This window comes from Adiantum capillus-veneris, chromosome 18 (assembly GCF_014529385.1).
Source record: "Adiantum capillus-veneris isolate H3 chromosome 18, ASM1452938v2, whole genome shotgun sequence".
Taxonomy (NCBI): Eukaryota; Viridiplantae; Streptophyta; class Polypodiopsida; order Polypodiales; family Pteridaceae; genus Adiantum; species Adiantum capillus-veneris.
In genome coordinates this window covers 113,445,317-113,449,882 of record NC_140948.1, presented here as the reverse complement: position 1 = coordinate 113,449,882, position 4,566 = coordinate 113,445,317, and the positions used below count along the sequence as shown (strand labels likewise).

At 42.2% G+C, this 4,566-nt stretch overlaps 1 pseudogene; it reads left to right on the top strand.

The window, feature by feature from the left end:
* The first annotated feature begins 565 nt into the window (after positions 1-565).
* LOC147436231 (uncharacterized) lies at positions 566-1,396 on the top strand (annotated as a pseudogene).
* The last annotated feature ends 3,170 nt before the right edge of the window (positions 1,397-4,566 follow it).

Here is a 4,566-nt window from a genome sequence, read left to right as displayed (position 1 = left end):
GATGCCCGGCCTCGGACACTAATGTTCATTTTAGCATTCTTTTTACTTCATATTATTTTGTACCCAGACAATGTGGGGTCAATGCATGCTAAGGTGGTACACTTTTTGTGGTTAAAACCAAAGCTTGAATGCTTGTGCTTTTTAGCACTTGTAAACCTTATAAATTTTTACTCCTGAGGGAACAATGATGAAGCGGAGAGGGAATGTGGCCCAACTTACTTGCCACAAGCAAGCGAGTGAGTGCGCATGCACGAGAGAGAGAGAGAGAGAGAGAGAGAGAGAGAGAGAGAGAGTATGTAGAAGCTTGAAAAAGACGGCTCTCAAAAGAATGAAAGCACCCTGGATGCTTATAAGCATGCTACTTGAAGAATTAGGCCACTGAGGGGCACAAAACAGTAGGACCTTGAACAACAAGGGAGACAAGGTTTAGGATTGAAAGCATTCCACTTTCATGGGATAGAAGAGCATTACACCGACAAGTACTTGACTCATTCTGTGACTTTGCGGTGTAGGTTTATAGGGTTGCATGTGAGGTATTTTGTTTGTGAAGCAGGTGGTCGTTGGCATGCCCCCAAAATCAAATATCCACGCTAAGGAAAGTTCTGTTGCAGTCAGGAGGAGTTCTATTAGGATTATGGCCTTAGCCTCATGGGTGAGAGTCCACGACAGCTGACTGACAATGATGTGCCCAAAGGCATGTGGCTCACCATGTTCGGAGAGCCTTGAAGAGGAAGTCCAAAGGTTCACTGTAAAACAGTGAAGCCAGAGTTTTATGAGTCATTCATGCTATAGCACCATAAGGTATACCAGGAACCTCCCATAAATTACATTGTTTCTATTGCCTATGCCCGTGCTTTTGTTCTAGAAAATTGCACATCTCGTAGCACAACTTAGAAGAGACCAATAAAAGAAGAAAGACTAAGAAAACCTATTGCTTGGTCCATGTTCGATGAAGAAGTTGTGGCCAATGTCATAAAGAAAGGCAATTATGCCCAGAAAGTTAATAGGTGGAGAGAGGCCAATGGGGCCACATGAGCGAGTTGCAGCATTACCTCTACTCAATGTGAATCTTGAAGGGAAGCATGAGGTAGAGCAAATGACCACTATAAATGTGGACTTGCAAAACCATATATTGGCAGCAAAGAAAATGGTTAGCACCTGCAGTGAGAGGGTTCATGAGAAGAAAGAGAAGTTGCAGAGAATGAATGTAGACTTGGAGGCAGCAAAGGCAGACACGCATAGACAGGAAGGTCTCTCGGATGGCGTAGCTGTATTTCAAAAGAAGCTGGCAGATTCTCAGTGCCAATTGGAAGCAATAGAGGCAGCGTGTGAAACTGCAAACACGGAGAAAATCATAAGAATCCGTGCTGACATTAAAGGTGCAAAGGAAGTTTAACAGCTTCTAGGAGCCGCTTAGAGATGCATGACTATGAGAAGCGTGTGACAACTTGCCAGGCAAAGAGGGATAGGGTGCAAGAATCACTTGACCAGGATGTCCACAAGCTGGAGTTATGCAAAGACATACTTAAAATGCTGGGGAAAAATCATGTGTACACAATTCATCCATTTCCCCCATCAGACAATCATAGATCAAGCTGTCTCATTGTCGAAGACGTTTGTGCATCCTGCAACTTGGGATTTCCTGACAATGAGGTAGTGGGTGTTTGTATGCTGCAATGAAAACACCCCTACCATCTCTTATGCTTTGCATATCTGTGTGGAAGTAGAAATATGTGCATGTACAATGGCTGCAATCGAGTAATTATCGATGATGCATGATGAATGTGTCCACCCTTAGTTCCCAAGAAGTCTCTATTAGTTGGTATGTTCATTTGCAAACCTGGCTCGCTTTAATATGTAGTAGATTGCACCTGGACATTGGTGTGGGGAGCACCTAGTGACATAGAAATGATCTTATAATTGGTAGAAACCTCCCATAGAGTGGTAGAAACCATTCTGGTACTGGTGGAATCCACATTGGACCTAGTGCTAGAAATGATCCCTGGAATGATAAACCATAAGCTAGGGATAATTAAAAAGCGTTAGTAGACCTGCTAGAAACCATAATTGTCTCCACTATAAAGTAGTGATCGAAGGCCCATGTACAAACCAGTGACTTGGTAGAAACTAGTTTAGGAAGCACACCAGGAAATTATTTCTACCACTATTATGGTAGAAACCAAAAGACTGCACCTGGACATTTGTGGGGGGAGCATCTAGTGCCATATAAATGATCTGCTAGATGGTAGAAACCTCCCATAGAGTGGTAGAAACCAATTTGGTACTGGTGGAATCTACTTTGGACCTGCTAGAAATGATCCTTGGAATGATAAACCATAAGCTTGGGATAAGTAGAGAGCGCCGATAGACCTGCTAGAAACCACAATTGCCTGCACTTTAAAGCAATGAAGGCCCATGTTAAAACTAGTGACCTAGTAGAAACTAGTCTAGTAAGCACACCAGGACATTGTTTCTAATAGTGCAATGGTAGACACTAATAGTAAAAAGTTGTTGGGTTCTAAGATTTCTTATTGGGTACCTCACTCTTGGGTGGTTGAAACCACTGATAGAATGGTGGAAACCCTCAACATAGTGGTAAAAACCACCAATATAATGCTGGAAACCACCTATAAGTGGTGAAAACCTATTGAAACTGGTCAACGTAGCTGGGTTTTAGGATTTCTCGATGGGTTCTTCATTTCGTGGTGGTGAAATTCAACAATAAAGTGGTTGAAACCACCAATATAATGGTGGAAATCCTCAATATAGTGGTAAAAACCACCAATTTAGTGCTGGAAACCACCTATACAATTGTGGAAACTACCTATACAGTGGTGGAAACCAACTATATAGTGGTGGAAACCTCTTAAAACTGGTTAAAAGTAGCTGGGTTTTAAGATTTCTCGGTGGTTACTTTATTCCGCCGTGGTGGAATTCAGCAATAAAGTGGTTGAAACCACCAATACAATGGTGGAAACCCTCAATATAGTGGTAAAAACCATCGATATAGTGCTGGAAACCACCTATACAGTCATGGAAAACCACCTATACAGTGGTAGAAATCGCATATACAATGGTGGATGGAAACCACCTATACAATGGTGGAAACATATTGAAATTGGTCAAAAGTAGTTGGGTTTTAAGATTTTTCGGTGGGTACTTCATTTCGTGGCGGTGGAATTCAGTAATAAAGTGGTTGAACCACCAATACAATGGTGGAAACCCTCAATATAGTGGTAAAAACCACCAATATAGTGCTAGAAACCACCTATACAGTGGTGGAAATCACCAATAGAGTGTTCCAAGTCTTTTTTGTACATTGTGCAGGTGGTCTTGAAGGTTCACAAGCTGGTTCATCACTGAAGACTGTCGGCATAGAGCATTTAAAGAGCATTCCCAAAGAGCAGGGTGTGAGCCCCAATGGCACCACAAGTAGTCCTCGAGTGCAAGGTTTGAGCGCAAGTGAAGCATCAAGCCTGTCAACTAGCGATGGATTTGGTAAGAGCAACATGAAGGTGAGAAAGATTTGGATGCTGTCGTCGATGGCATTGAGAAATTGATACCATGTGATGACAAAGAGTCTCCCATTGGGGTTACCCTCTAGAGCTTCTTGTCTTCCAAGAAGAAGCGCTCTATTGAAATGGAGGGGCCAGATGTGGAGATGGCCGAGAAGGCATCTTAGGAGGTTGGTGAGAAAGATGTGGATGTTGTCGTCGCAACGGAACTTAAAAGTTGATACAACAAACAACTGGTGAGAATGTCTAAGAATCTTTGATTGATGTGACCCTGCAGAGCTTCTTGTGTTCCAAGAAGAAGTGCACTACTCGAGTGCAGCATAGTGGTAAGCCCAATACTCCACCCATAACCCTACAACTTACAAATTGCATTATGTACTTACTTCTGTCTTCTTTGTCCATACAAAGCTAGATAAGGAGAATGCCTTTAAGAGTCTAAAGAGCCACGATCAAAGGCAAGTGAAGAGAAAGCCCAATTAAAGATGCAAGCGTAGCAAAGGGTTAAGAGATAGCACTTGGAAATGGGACACTCAAATACAATCATGGAAGGAGATCTCAAAGAAAGGGAGGAGCCGCATGTGGAGATGGCTGAAAAGTCATCACCGGACCACGCAAATCCAAATCACACGGAGACCCATGCACGCCAAAAACTTTTTGCATGAGCATGAAATGCTTGCCGAAATCTCTGTACATAGAACTGCTTGTAGTTGTGCAACACAAAGGCCCGACAACACAATGTGCATTAGCATGCGAGCATGATCTATGTGTTGTAATATCAATGCGCAATTTTGTATGCCATTGTGCAACTAAAAAGCCTTGTAATTTTAATGTGCGTTAGCCTTGTAATTCCTTTTGGAACGGAATAGAACAGCTACTTTTTGTCCATTTTCTTTGTCTGACTCAAGTGTTGTTATGATTTGAGAAATTAATTCTAAAAAGATGGGCATTTTGGTTGTTCAATACAGGTACATCTTGTGCTTATTCAAGTTTTCACAATCCTGTTCAAGGTTTGCAAAAAATGATGCCATTGCAAAGGAGGAGAAACTTGCAG